Genomic DNA, 15664 nt, shown 5'->3' on the forward strand with positions numbered 1-15664 from the left:
TTTTTTTTTTTTAAGAAAGCAGCATTGGAGTTCATATCAAACAAATTTTCAGCCTTATCAAGAAATCGCGTGAGATCTGATCCACTTTTTAATTCGCTTTGATTCACAGTCATGTAATCTGACATCCAGCCACGTTTTGCATTGTAGCCGTGGCAACAAGACGCCTCAGCGTCGCCGACATTCAACGCCGCCAAATTATCGAAACATGCGTCCGCAAATACAACACAGAAACAAATGCTGGCACTTATAGAAAAAAAAAAATGACAGCAGCAATGTGTCATTTTAATTTGCCCGTTTTTTTTTTTTTTTTTTTAATTCGTCTTTGTGTTTTGTGTCCTTGCCTCGCAGCCAAAGGATTCGCGTTCCAATCTCGGTTCAAATTTTTTCCTCCAGTGCGCCAACTCCGGCTTCCTCTCACCTTCCCAAAAACTTGGCACGTGACGTTCATTTAAGTTTGCTTCATTCGCGGCTTTGAATGTTTGTCGATAAAAGCACTCGCTCACCTCCCCCGAGTACGGCCAAAGCCGTGCAAATGAGACATAATAAATTGATTTCTGGAATGACATTGAAAAAGTGTGACATTGGAAAACTATTACAATGAATGAATGCCTCGTGTATACAAAATATTATGCGCCGATGAATAATTTCTCGCCTCGTTGCCAAGGCTTCAAAGGGGATCCAGGTTGTTGTTTAATTGAACTATTTTTTTTTTTTTTTCAAAACTAAGTACGGAATATGTTTTTACATTTTTCCCCCTAAATTCAATTATCCTATGTTTGTTTGTTTTCGCTATAAACTAAAAGCATCTGAGTCTTACCTTAATAGATGAATATGGCCTCAACATTTCATCTTTTATTTTCTATTTACATATGCATTAGCTACATAACTTAGAAGTGCGCACCGTGTTGGAAAAAAGTTGTGTTCAATATTCTGGAACAGAAAAAGATTTGCCAAAACAGAACCTTTTGTTCGAACCCGAGCGGTCAATGCGAGCAAAAGTATTGGAACGCGTGACTGACGGGGTGTGTGTGTTGTCGCACACGTGTGTCCAATTTTATATTCCTTCGGATTTAGGTTTGGCTTCTGGAGACGGTTGGCGTGACCGACATGAAAGCAGTTGCAAAAGTGGGTTAGGGTTAGCTAACTAGTAACGAGCAATAAGTGGAGAAATGAATCCATGAAATTGTTTGCAACGGACAGTTAGCGGTTTGTAAATGGGAGTCTCTATTGTATTGTTGTGCGTGTGTATTTTTATTCTTTGTTCTCTTTATTTTCCTTTCATACTTTGAAGTTATTATGATGGGGATCTTTTGTGATGCCGTTTCCTTTCATACTTTTGAGTTATTATGATGCAGATCTTTTGCGATGCGGAATTCTGGAACGTTCCAAGGAGTGCCTATGTGAGGACGAGAAAAACCGTCATCGGGGTTTTTTTTTTTTTTTTTTTTTCAACCACCGCGTCGCCCTCTGCCGTTCGTCCGTGGACATTTCCGGCACATTCGTTCACTTTGAACATGCGCCGGAAAGAACGTTGGCCTGTTTGGGAACATTCGTTCAACGTTGGTGGCGATTCGCCGTTGGGCTCGACTACTCGGGTCTTTGAACTTCTATTTTGTGTTAGTTGTTTTATCGTGCCTGTTGTTGTGTGTGTGATTGAATTGTCTTGAACGCAATACAACTGCTTTGTCAAACATTTTTCTGGTTTGAGGAAAGGGGATTTTAGTCTCAACTCACAGTATGTAACACTCAAAATGTCAAAAATCAAAATATAGTACAATGGCTAATGGGTTGTTTTCACTGACGTCACATTTTTCGCCGAATTACCCACACACCACCGCGCGCCGCCGTTTAACCTCTCTACCGAACACCTACCAGTGTTGTAGACTTCCAGAATGCTCTCCGTTACTCTGTGTTTTTGTTTCACGGGCGTCTTGTGACTCAGGTACACAAGAATCTATCGGGAGCCTTCTTCTGACTTTTTTTCGACAACTCTCGCCAATTCGCTGAAGCTTTTTCCAGAGTTCACTAGTCGGTGCGCTCTGCAAAGCCTCGCGATCTAGTGCACAACTCCGCCTTCGTAAGCGGGGACATCGTCTTAACGCTTCCGACGAAAGACTTTGGACTTTCTGCGGCCGGCTCTGTCCTTCACGGAGACTTGGCTTTGTGGACGATTGCCCGACGCTGCCCGGCTTCAACCTCCGTCGTCGTTTGTCGCCGAGCTAAGCTAACAAGCTTAATCGATAACTCTTTTCAGAAGGCCAACATTACAGTTAAGATCCTTTTTTTGTTGGTCACTTGAAAGATTAGAGAAATACTGGATTTATTCTTTTGTCTTCCTGCCACTGTCAGCAAATTTTAAACGAATAATGAACATTTCATTTTGCTTGTAGTGAACTATTGTACAGGTTTTACTTTTTGGAAAAAAAAAAATGGAATAAAGGGAGTTTGCCTCGATATTAAAAAAATAATATTCCACCACCTTTCGTTTTCCATGTTAGCATACAGGTAAGTGCAACTCCTTCGTGATTTATGTCAAGAGTAAAAGATCAAGGGCACGATACGCAATCCTGAGTCCCGTGATGTGTGTACGCCAGGTAGCCTAATAGTCAATCTGGGCTTGTCGGGTCGCGTCTAAAATAAATGCAGTTGGAAACATGTCGTCCACCTTGCATATGTATGAGTAACGGAGCTCAGGGATCGAAAATGGCTGCCGTTCGAGGCAGCACAGCGTGTGACCACACGTGAAAACAAACAGGAAAGCAGTCTTTGGTGTTTATTATTGGTTGTAAAACAGTCACATATGTAACCACATCCTCACTGTTAATAATCTATAAGCCATTGGTTAAGGAGTAATTAGTTAAAAGTGAGATAAATGTGAAATTATATTATAGGGTCTGGGAACATAATGTGGATTATATTTATGGCGTAAACTATTCCTATAGTTAATGGGAAACATTTGGGTGGTTGTCAATTTTACGAGAATTCTTAATCAGGCAGCTAATGGTTTCCCTTTATTTTCCAAATCCTCGTGACCTATAAAATAAAAGACTCTTGCGGTGAAGACCTGGCAGACTGTCACAGCAATCATCCATTTTCTATGCCATCCATTATTTACCCAATTCCCTCTTAATTTAAAAAAAAAAAAAAAAAAAAACATGCTGCTTGTCAATATTCATAAAGTATTTTTTGCTTTTTGCTACTTCAAATGAAAAAAATGCCCGACTTCCTCCCACCCCCCAATAAAAAACTCTATTTGCTTGTCGAGTCGTGAAACAAAATCCTCTTCCTCCAAATCACTTTTCGGGGCTTAGCCGGCGCAAACGTGTCAATATTGGAAAGGCAAACGTGTCATGCGCAAATATTCGGGATGCTACCCGAGCGGCTCCCATCGACGGGCGCACGTCGAAAGAAGGTAAAAGCTTGAATCAATGCAATCAGTTAATGCAATTATTCTCAGAGGAGCCTTTCCACTCTTCCGCGTATTCAACCCTTTTTTATCGCGCTGCGTTTTAGTGAGCGGCCCTCTTGAACATCCTCACGCGAAAGCGCGACACGCGACGCGCCACGTTGCCAAGTCGAGGTGGAGAATTTTCCGATAACATCCTGGCATGGCAACGAACCCGTTATCGCCGATTTGCCCTGCGCGGATCGTCTGACATCCACGGCATCGTCTTATCAGCCTATTACGCGTTACATATTTTAGCGGGATTATTGGTATCGGTCCGCTTGCACGTATTGCCCCTGAAATCCCCGAGGCAAGCCTTTGTATGCAGATAAGCGGCGTGCATCGGCGTTTCAATTTGGGGGCGTGTAATTGCGTGTATGCAAAACTCCTAATTGCGCCATACGGGCGGCCGCCGGTGACTTCCTAATCGGCTTTTTGGGCCTCACGGAGACAACACGTCAATCACATTTTCCCCGCGATTCAATTAGGGAGGGTTTATCCATGAGAGCGTAGAATATCATCTGGGAATTTGCTTGGAGGTTACATTTTTTTTTTTTTTTTAACACATTGGGAACTCAAGTGAGGATTGCGGTCATGCAATTTGCTGATCTTAGAATGACTTTAGTGCGAATCATTTCAAAGTTGAAAGTTCAACTCTTTTTTTTTTTTTTTTTTTTAATGATAACGTAGAAAAATTGGTCCGGGTTCTGAAGTATCAACAATATTTAATACCATGCGGGGTGATCGCACTTGGCCTCGGTCTCCCTCGCCCTCCAAAGGATAAAAACCTTGTCAACAAAATATAAACACGTGACTTAAAAGTGTATTTTTCATTAGACTCCAAGATGTTTCTGCAGTTAAGAAGTTTTTTTTTTTTTTTTTTGTACATTCATCCCTGTTTTTTTAAAAACTGCTTTTGGGATATTTTGCAGGTGACACGTTTAACGCAGTGTTCCGACATAATATGCAAATCAGAATCAAATTACATGCACTGCCCTGTAATTTGACGAGTTTCAGGGTTTTGACAGCTACTTTGGTTTCTTGTCCGTGGTTGTCAAGCTCATTGTTTCTCAAACCTTTTCGGAAATATGAGCAAATTGTAAACCGGTGTTAAGCACAGCTGCCTCACAGCCGGAAGTTGCGGGTTCCAATCTCTGCTCGAGCTTTCTGGCTTGGAGTTCAGCCGGCAAATAACTCTAAATGACTAAAATCGTGGAGGGAGTAGGGAGGTTCCTCCAGCACAGCGACATTCTTTCCAAGACCTGGAAAAAGCAACGTTTCTTTCCATGATATTCCAGAAATTCCCTGACCCGTACGAACCCTGAAGAACCAGCAGTTGAACTAACAATTTTCAGGTTGCTAAATAGCCACTCTACGACGCAAGCTTTGAGGCCAACGTCGACTCTCTTCGATCGGCGACGTTATTTTTCAAGGATTTAATTGCCTTTATAAACCTGCTGGCATAAGCAGTCTGGGATTTATTGTGTCAAGTAATTACCAATTCATTACACCCGTGATTGCCTGAGAGAAAGCATCTTTAATTAGCTGTTTGCTCAGATCCGTTTTATTATCTCTCTCACCGATCGCCTCTAAGTGGCCGCAATCAGCGTATACGTTTCCATTTTGTGGTAATCTTAACTTCACAGATGTCGTGATAGATCGCCAATTGAGGACGGAATTTATCCAATCTGCAGAACCGCTTCCTCGGCTATATGTCTCAATGCAAGTCATCTTGAGCTGACTAATTGGCTCTCGTTTCAATTCCAGGTCACAATCACGAAGGTCTGTGGTTCAAGCTCAACTCGGTGCTGACCACACGGGTTCGGAGTTGCAGAACTCTTACTCCGCCCCACAATAAACAGTAACTGTTCATGACAATCGGGCGAACAATTCTCAAATTTGGACTGATTATCTGTATGTGTTGAAGACTTTATGGAAAAACTGTGTTTGTATTTTAATAGATTTTCTGCTACATTCTATAAGTTTAACTAAACATTTACTGTATGACAAATTGTAGGGCAGCACAGTGGAGCAGCTTGAAAGTGTTGGCCTCACAGTTCTGAGGTCCCGGGTTCAATCCCAGCCTTCCCTGTGTGGAGTTTTTGCGTGGGTTCTTTCCGGGCACTCCGGTTTCCGCCCGCAACCCAAAAACATTGACTGGACACTCTAAATTGCCCCTAGGTGTGATTGTGAGTGCGCCTGTTTGTCTCCATGTGCCCTGCGATTGGCTGGCAACCACTTGTGTTCCCTGTTGACAGCTGGGATAGGCTCCAGCACTCCTGCGACCCTTATGAGGATAAGCGGCTATGAAAATGGATGGATGGAGTAATTGTAGCTTAAACCTGAACGATGCATCTTCGTGACTCATCCAAGTAACCGACTGTATAAAATTCCTCGGACTGCCAAATCTCAGCTGCATGGGCATTGTCATTCAATTAGTCGTGGACACAAGGCCTAAAGACCTGATGTTGGAAACATTTTGAGCCATTTGGATTGGTGCAGGGTCATGTCAGGCCTCGCCTTTAGCCCCCATTTTCAGTTGGGAAGATATTAAGGCCGTTAAAAGTCGAAATCATGCCCAAAAACTGCTAAACGTTGACTTGATCATCCGAGCGTGACTTACTTTTATCCATTTCATCAACTCTGGAAACTTGTACCACAGTAGTAGATGTTGCATTATTACCTCTATGAAACAAAACCAAAACTGAGCTGTATTACTTTTGTAAAAGCTTAATTTATAACTCTGTTTATCTTACATAGTTTGTACGGTTGGTTGAGACAAAGAGCAAGGCCAAGCTAACCCGTAAACAGTAAAGCAACCCAATGAGATCCTGAGCGAGAATCTCCTTCAAAGCATAAATGTCATGGCTGTGCCGGTCCCCGATGTCCTATCACCGGATGCCCGCACCGGTGTGTCATCTCCGTAATTACGGCCCACGTATTTATGGCCCTGGTCTTTGCCAGATCGTTGATCCCATGTCACGTTCCCGCAACTCCTTGTTTCTGCTCTTGCTGTCCCGTGTATCGAACCCCGACCCGTTAGCGACCTTCCTCTTACTGTACGCCTGCCAAATCTACAACTGCTGCCTTTGTGGACTACTTACCGGTACTTTGGACTTTGGATCGAATCAAGACGCCTCCAAAACTGCTACTAAGCCTCGTGAGTCGTGCATTTGGGTTCAGCCGGGAGTTCTGGCCATGACAATAAACGAACATACCGGATCAGCGTCACGTTATTTAGGGCCAAATGATCATCAACGGCGTGAATGAACTTTTCAGACCTCCGGACACTTTTTTAATAACAACCCCGCTAATGGGTTTAGCCACCCGACTGACAACCACTGAACAGCTCAGAGACGATAGGATCAGCGCGAAGGACAGACACCCCAGCTAAAGAACTAAAACCCACAGTAAACACAGGACAGAGCCACAGGAAAAGAGGTTGAACATCAATTCAAGCATTGCGCTCTAATGTGATCCCTTCCGCCACCTTTATCATCATTAAGCATCATAATGGTCCCTTACACATACGCCGATCTGACCTTCTATTCTTGTAACCTGATCACTGCCTTTGAGGTAGCCTTGGTCGCATTCATCTCCGTCATTGCACCTAGTTATTTCAAATTACAATGGCCGTTCGTCAGCACAGCCATTAGAAGCTCGTTTTTTTTAACTCCTTCGTCCAACGCACGGTTCACTCGTATGTGTGATCACTGTTGGTGTATTCTTTCACAACGCAATAGGGGGCTGCAGTCCCGCTCGGCCCAATTAGGGCCTGACATATAATCGGCCGTTGAAAACAAGCACATTTACATGACAACGGTGCAATACGTACAGGCCCTTTGTTTACCCCCAAGGCATGAATATTACACGCGCGGCATCACCGTCGATGGCGCTCGGCAATCGGGTTTTCCATTCTACGTGACGGGAGAAGAACCACTTGTGTTTCTTTTTTAGCGCGACCGCGTCCATTCTCGGTCCGTTTGTGTACATGTATGAAAATTGCCTCTTTAAAGGCTTTCAGAACAAAATCTATGCGCGCTGACGACAGAAGAGGACCATCACCAATCAAACGAGTGCCGTTTTTCTTCAGAATCGATATTAACATCTGTGAACTGGAAAAAAAAAAAAAGAATTAAAAATGAAATTGAAAAAAAATTATCTGATTCTGATGATGATTGAACGCCTCCGTCACAAAGTTATGCCGCGTCCGACGTGGTTTTTGAAATGAGCGTGACCTGCAATTCAAGCTTAGTTGCTGCTATCAAAGAATATTTTGATTCATACGATGTGATATTTGATAGATATGCTCGGCACTAATCGCAGTATTCAAATAAGTGTTTTTTTTTTTTTTCATTTCATTTCAAAAGCACAAAGCGGGCGCGTCTGGATGGTTGAATGCACGGAGGTGAAGGGAGTGCAAGTCAGGTGGGTAAAAAAACATAAAAATACACACAGAACATGAGAAAATATGGCTCAAAGTGGATAATCTATTGCTGTACTGTTGTTTTTTTCCAACCTGACACTCTGGGTGTGATTTATTAGTGGGGAGGTGAAAATGTACGTATCATGTTTTTTTTTTTTGTGTGTGTCGGTTTGTTTTTCCACTGACAAGAGCGAGTATCATACAACATTGGGGCTAACTCAGTGCATTTATTTTGCCTGTCACAGTACACAATATTATTTCCAGCCACCCTCTCATAGGATTTTACTGTAATACAGAAAACACAACCCAAGAAATGAAGATTATACCATTTGGAAACATTTAATTTATTGGCCTCTTTCAAGCAACTGTCAAATTTTTATACTGTTAATCCACTTGGTTTGATGTACAGTTCGGATGGATTTAACATGCTTGTTTTCGCACACTTTATATTCAACCTTTGTATTTTAATTCAATCATTTAAGTTGAGTTTTTCGGTGGCACGGTGGCGCACTCGGTTGAAGCGTTGGCCTCACAGTTCTGCGGACTGGGGTTCAAATCCCGTCTCCGCCTGCGTGAGGTTTGCATGTTCTCCCCGTGCCTGCGTGGCTTTTTTCCAGGCACTCCGGTTTCCTCGCACATCCCTAAAACGCGGATTCATTGTAGACTCTAAATTGAGTATCTAAATTGTGATATATTATTCTAAATTATTATTCATAATTATTCCATTATTATTAATATCGTTAGGATAATATAAATTAAATTGGTTCTCATTGTGAGTGTGACTGTTGTCTATCTCTATCTGGATGGTTCAAAATGTTACTACTAGTGGTTAGGACTAAGTCATAAGGTGAGGTTGGGTTAGTTATTTTATTATCATTCCTTTTTTTTATACAATGTTTGAGAAAAACTGCTTTAGCCAGCAAACTACAGTGATGCCTTGGTTCTCGACCACAATCTGTTCCAGAAAACGGTTTAAGAAGTCATTGGTTCAAGACCCGAATCGATGTTTCCCATTACAATGAATGGAAAAAGAAATAATGTGTTACAAGCCTAAAAAATTGGGCTATTTAAAGCATTTTTTTTTAGCTTTCTTGATAATAAACTGCATAGTAGAAATACATGTATAATTTAAATAATTTATATAATAAAGTAACCTAGGAAATCTATTTATTTTTTACATAAAATGTATGCTTTAGAAGTAGCGTACGCTAGGCCGGGAGTGCATTGCCGTATCTGTAGCGACTCGGCCCCTAGCCTTGTAAACTTTTTTTTTTTTTTTAAACAAAAGTGCAGAATAACTTTAAACAAGCAAGTTGCCTTCTTTGGAGCCATGATTGGGGGTTGATACGGTGGTCCTTGATAAGAAGAAAAACACTATCGGGACAGGTCTGTGTACAGAGGCTGTGTTATACATAATAACAAAAGTGCGCTGGTTGCGCCGCACGCATTATGTTATTTCCAGGTTTTTTTGGCGGCGTGGGAATTCACAACAAAGCGTGTCGTGGGTCAGGTGCTCTGGCTGCGCAGAGTTATTTTCGGGGTTTTTTTCGAGTACCGATTTTCGTTCGATAACAGAAGCAAAAAAATCTTTCGATCCAAAACCGATTTGTTCGAAAACGGGGACGTTCGAGAACCGAGGCTTTACTGTAATTGAGACATGTTACTACCGAGTAGTGCACTCCATTTGCCTCAGTTGCCTCAAAACTTCAGCAATCTTACATTTTATACAGAAAATCTAGCACAGAGGTGACAGACCACACAAAATACATCCACGGTCTGTCAATCTTTTTTAAAGACTGTCTATAATAAAGTAAATTGCTGCTTTGGGTTATCCTCGATCATGCACATCAGCGAAATTGTGAGTTTTCCCTCTGACTCCGTTGCAAGGAGCGCATATAAATGCGATGTCTAATAATGTCATTCTGGTAAACCCAGATGAAATGCATCTCGTTTAATTCTGTCGCATAATTCTCGGGGATGAGGCGACAAATTGTATGAGCCGGAAATGCATCCTGTCAAAACACGTTAGGCATATTTCTGTGAATAAAAAAATAATAATAATACGCAATGCAACCTTTAAAGTCGACGTCGACGTTGCTCAGCGGGCATCGGAAGAATTTTTTTTTTTTTCTATGTAAAAGTATTCTGGAACCTGCAAAAATTGACGGCGACCTTTTAAGGCACATCTTTTCCTCTCAAGTAAAAAAGATGAACTCTGCAATTCTTTTTCATTCCTGTAAAAACACTGAGCATCAGCTCATATTCCATTTGCTGTCATACAGCCTCCCATCCAAAGGAGTGAAAATATTAATTTGACTTTGTGACTCATGCGGGCTGCAAATGCAGGGGCGGAAAAACAAAGCACACGAAGAACTAACAAGCCGAACGGCTTAGACCACAGTCTGCGAGTCAGTGTGTGTACACAGTCGTGATAGAATTCGACTTCATCTCAGCCATTGTGGGCTCGCTGCTGTCGTCGTGGAAGCCCGAAGTGTGCTTCTTGTCGCACGCCGACCGTGCTGATGCCGTGAGTCGCACAAAAATAACATCTGGGGCCCCCTCGCTAAGACGGAAACATACACGTATACATACAAATGCGTGGCCAAGTATATCACCTGACCTGAATCCGACGGAGCATGCACTTCACGTGCTTGAGACCAGAGGGAAGGAACCAATCCCCCAAAGACAACGAGGAACTGAAGACAGTTGCAGCAAAAGGCAGGGCAGAAATCCAGCGTCAGGTGTTGTCCATCTGTTCCAGACTTGAGGCGGTGTAGTACTTGACTGCAAAGGATTTGCAAACCAAGTATTAAAAAGTGAAAGTTTGATTTACATATTCCTCATTTTCACTTTCAATAACAACAAGCCGTGGTTTTCAGCCAGGCTAAAAGAGATCGCATAACGTAGCGGGGACGCAGCCCTCTACAATCGCGCTAGAAATCAGCTGACTAAAGAAATTATTATATTGACTTTAGCTAGAAAAACAGCTCGGCGTTAATGACTCCAAATCAGTTTTGGCACGGTCTACAATCACTCACTAACTACAAGCGACGTTCACACCCCGGTAGAAAACAAGCGCGGGCTAGCCGACGACTTAAATAGCATTTCCTGCAGATTTGAAACCGACACTTCCACACTATGCGCCCACCAAGGCGCACCACCTTCCACTCCACCGTTTAGCATCCGTGAAGGGGGACGCTCGACAGATCTTCAAACAACAAAAGCTCAACAAAGCACCAGGTCCAGACCGTGTGTCCCCCCATCCTGTCACAAAGTCTGCGCAGATCCAACTTGCTCCTGTCTTTGCAAAAATCTTCAACCGGTCTCTAGAACTGTGTGAAGTACCAACCTGCTTCAAATGCTCCACTATTATACTGGTCCCCAAAAACTTAGCAGTCTCAGGTCTGGAGAAAAACTCCTTGTGTGTTCTACACACTTGGCCGTTAAAGATGATTCTGATTTTATTCAAAAGGTGGGAGGCGCATACTTTCCGTTATATTTACTGTTTGTTTGATTATAAAGCCATCGTGGTGACGTTCAGAACCACAGTGATGAGAATTGCGTCAACGACACAATATTTACGGACTGGACTGTCGGAACACAGATGGAGAAAGGATTCTCCCCCGTTTCAGGGATGACCACGCCACAACGGATGCCGATTGGGCAACAATTATCACAACGATGCGGAAAAATGTGAGACAATGTTAGTTTCAACAAGTCCCATTTCATAAAACGAAGTGCGACGGTTAGATATGTGCGGGGGAGCGGTTCTCATGTCCCTGGCGGTCCATTTTAGTCAGAAATGCGGTTTTAGATGGAGTACACGTCATCTAGGCCACTGCAAACTACAGCATCAATAATGGATTTATTGTTGAATGAAATAGTTGAAAAAATTTTCTTCAATGGTACGTGTTCTATTCTGTCCCATGTGTTTAGTTGCAATATCATACAATCTGATATGTGCATATATCCGTACGGGACGACTAATTTATATGAAGTTTTGATGGGATAAGAAGTGCCCTTTTTGGGGAAAAAAAAAAAAAAGTTATTACTCGGGCTTGATAAAATCTTATTGTTCCTTTGGCTTTGCAAGTCACGGTGGAAGTGATTCGAAGCTCAAGTTGGGAAATACGAATGATGGACGATCAAAAGCGGGGAGAAAATGACCCCCGCCTGCTCCAGGGGGCCCAGCAATGCTGACATTTAGAATGTATGGATTATTTAAATGATGATCCATTATTGCCCTCTGCTGGACACCATTGTGCCATTATCAAAATATGGATGGCCAACTCATTCATTCATTCCTTTTGGATTTGACTTTTTATCATTATGGAACAGTTTTTTTTTTAATTCAAATTCCTCACTCAATCTTTTCATCTTTTAATATTTTTATAGTGCACATTTGATAAAGGGAGGTGGTCATATTTCTCTCCAGAGCTAAGGGGGATAGCATGGGGGGGGGGGAGATCTTGTTTTATTGCTTACAAGAGATGATTTTCTACAGAAATAAAGTGAATGGATGGATAGAAGTTTACCAACCCAAATAATCTTTTTACATGCTGCTCAACATTAAAATTTGAATATCACCGGAAACTAATTAAAGGCGGCACGTTTCTAAAGGATAGGCTGGATTCACAGTGCACGGTTCAAGTGACACAATTCCATTTTTTTCCCATTTTCTTTTGAAATGTCATTATTAGAATCTGGCTCATGGCAGCATAAATGGATGAAACGCATGAAATTGGCTATCTTCATATCCAAATAATTACTCTTCCGAATGTGGATAAAAATTTACATATATAATATCAGATATGTATCAATGCGAGTGCCGCGTAAAGGCACAGATGGTGGAGATCCCTGCTCAAATCCCGGCGAAAGCATTGACAATTAACCGTAAACAAAGTGCGGAGAAATGTGCGGAGTGGATGAGTCAACCGTGGCCAACTCAACATTATGTAACACCTTAATATTTAATAGTTGCATTTATATGGATCACTTGAGATGAACTACACGAATCCATCCATCCATTTTCTTTGCCGCTTGTCGTCACGAGGGTCGCGGGGATCGCCGGAGCCTATCCCAGCTGTCAACGGCCAGGAGGCGGAGTACACCCTGAACTGGTTGCCAGTCAATCGCAGGGCACATGGAGACACAACAGTCGCACTCGCAATCACACCTATGGGCAATTTTGAGTGTCCAATTAATGTTGCAGGTTTTTGAAACCTGAGTGCCCGGAGAAAACCCACGCAGCCACGGGAAGAACATGCAAACTCCACACGGGCAGATCCGGATCAAACCCAGGTCCTCGGAACTGTGCCACTGTTACCATCTGAGCCACCGTGCAGTCCACTCCATGAAACAAGATGTACGAATTCAGTTCTATGTAAATTCAGCCGAAAAGCAAACTGCAAATTTGCACCGCATGAGGTAAAAGTTAAACTCTTTAAAAAAAAAAAAAAAACGTAGTTATGCTTCGACCTTTACGTATGTTTACGAGGTCAGGGTCGTAAATGAGATGCCTTCATAAAGGGGGTGCCTGGTACCACTCCAATAAAGCCCTTCAAACCACTCCATCAAGCTCAGTTGAACAGGGAGAGCTTTGGCATAATGGCAACTATTTTGCACGTAAAAATATATAGATACATAAATCAAAGGTCTTTAGAGGGGAGGGGTCACCGGCTCGAAAGAAATAAAGGTTATTGCATCAAGTCCCGAGAGTCCCATTTCATTTTGTCTTGCGCATGTTTGACTTAAGTAACTAGCAGCTGGATCAAAGTTTTCAGCAAGTGCTCTACGAAGGTCAACAGGGAGGTGGTGCGATGACAACGCTCGGGCCAGTCAAGCGTGACTTTGAATTTGCCTCGTGAATGACACAGCGCAGGAACGCAACCGGTCGCAGATTGCGTTGGGAACTTTGACGGAAACCAAGTCGACTTTTGATTGCTTTTGTTGCCCACCGGGGGATGGGAAGGGAAAGCCTGGGGGGGGGAATATGTATGCATGTTTTAAAGCCTGCTTCATCCCAAAGAGAGAGAAAAAAAAAAAAGAAAAACAACCAAATAAACACACAAAACATAAAAGAAAGGAAGTCTGACCTCTGTACGAAGTCAACAATGCAATCTATTTCGGGTAACTGCCTCGTGCGTGTTGATTTCAGTGGTCAAGGTGACCGGTTCTTGTTTAGCAGAACGTGACCGTCTCCCACCCGGGGTCGTGCAGCAGACCCCCAACCTTGACTCCCAATGGTTCTTCCATCTGGCGGAAGGCTGACCGATTCCCTCCCGCTTACTCTCCAGTGTGCCATTTTGTCAGCGCGGTGTACTGTCGGCTCCGCTTCCTCCCGGCTGACAAATAAGCAATCAGAATGCCATCAAGAGATGTGAGGAATGTGGACAGACGTGCTTTATTAGTCAGAACAGAATATGCAGCCCACTGCAACTCCCACGAAACTGCGTCCAAATGCGGTTCAGATGCCCACTAAAAGCAATTGCAAAGGTCCTGGCGTCGGCACCGTTTCAACTCAACCGATGCATGGCGCTTTTGTCAAGTTGGCCTGAACGCAACGATCGGGTGATCGTAGATAAACAAATGTCATATTTGACACCGAGGAGACTCCTCGGGAGTCATAAAGCAACTTGTTTGGCACAGCAAATACTCCCCATCTGGCCTTGTATGCGGCGAGTCCCGGCCTGCCTTGTAACATGGTCCGAATTCATATTTCCAATATTATTAGAGTTGATGTTTGACGCGCTTGGGGCGCCAGTGTCCTAAACGGTTCCTTTTATAAGCAGGAACAACAACAACAAATCAGATCTGGTGAAAACCATCCACCATATTACATAGTTTAAGGGAGGGGAGGAGACAAAACAAAATTAGCGACAACAATACACCAACAACAACACTTGCTATGATCTGGTTGGGGAACAAAAATCACCAAAACCAATAATTAAAGAAAACCACAACACCTCTTGGAATCTAATTTGATCATTTAGGAATAAAAGAAAAGTTACAGGGGACTAGGGACCGACCCGACAGCAAATCGCGAAAATCTCAAGAAAACTGATGCACATTATAGTTGCATTGAAAAAAAAATAATTAACCCCCCCCCCAAAAAAAAAAAAACATTCTTCAATAAGTGGGGATATTTTCAAAGTGGGAAAGAAAAATCAAGATTAAAGGGCACTTGTTGGAATCTGGGTTGAAACAAAGCAAGAGCAAAAAGGTAAGACTTGCTTCAATATTTGTTGAAACTGAGTTGGGGGATCAAGAGATAAGCAGGGGGGGCCCGGGGGGGGGAGTGAAAAACAAAAATGAAACGTACTAAAACCAAAAAAGCAATAACATTTGATACGGCGATATATGAAGTTTGAAATCCGAGCTCTGGTCTTTTTTCTTTTTATTTGACTCGATTGTTTTGGTGCTCGAGCTTTCCTGTCACGATTTCAGTTTCAATGAAGACCGGCCGTCGATGTGAATCTTCCTCACCGCAGCCGTGATCCTGAACAGGATTAGCAGCGCAGTAGATGGATGGCTGGTATTTGTCTCCGCTTTATCAGCACCGGGGAGGAGGGGGAGGGGGGGGGGGCCCTCCGTGTTTGTTCACCCGTCCGTCACATCGCGTATTGCTACTGATAGGCAGCTCACCGAAGCAGTGGGCGACGTCCTGTTTGTTTACCTCTCCGAAGAAAATGACCGTTTGAAAGGATGATATAAAAAAATGCTGTGACGTGCAGATTCTTGGGACAAAGTGAGGCGTGTTTTGGTACCAGCGGATCTGGGCTGTCTGATTACAA

At 42.9% G+C, this 15664-nt stretch overlaps 1 long non-coding RNA gene across 3 annotated transcripts in view; it reads right to left on the reverse strand.

Annotated features, from left to right (window-relative positions):
- LOC133510873 (uncharacterized) overlaps positions 1-15664 on the reverse strand; it is a 45372-nt gene that overhangs the window by 8475 nt on the left and 21233 nt on the right. Inside the window, exons 3-4 of one of the 3 annotated variants that reach the window (XR_009797729.1) lie at positions 10492-10655; positions 7946-8512 (exon numbers count right to left, since the gene is read on the reverse strand). This is a non-coding gene — a long non-coding RNA (uncharacterized LOC133510873). Of the gene's footprint in view, positions 1-7945; positions 8513-8548; positions 10656-15664 lie in introns of those variants that run through there. The other 2 variants (XR_009797728.1, XR_009797727.1) reach the window with 2 other exon arrangements.

The sequence above is a fragment of the Syngnathoides biaculeatus genome, chromosome 13, assembly GCF_019802595.1.
Source record: "Syngnathoides biaculeatus isolate LvHL_M chromosome 13, ASM1980259v1, whole genome shotgun sequence".
Taxonomy (NCBI): domain Eukaryota; kingdom Metazoa; phylum Chordata; class Actinopteri; order Syngnathiformes; family Syngnathidae; genus Syngnathoides; species Syngnathoides biaculeatus.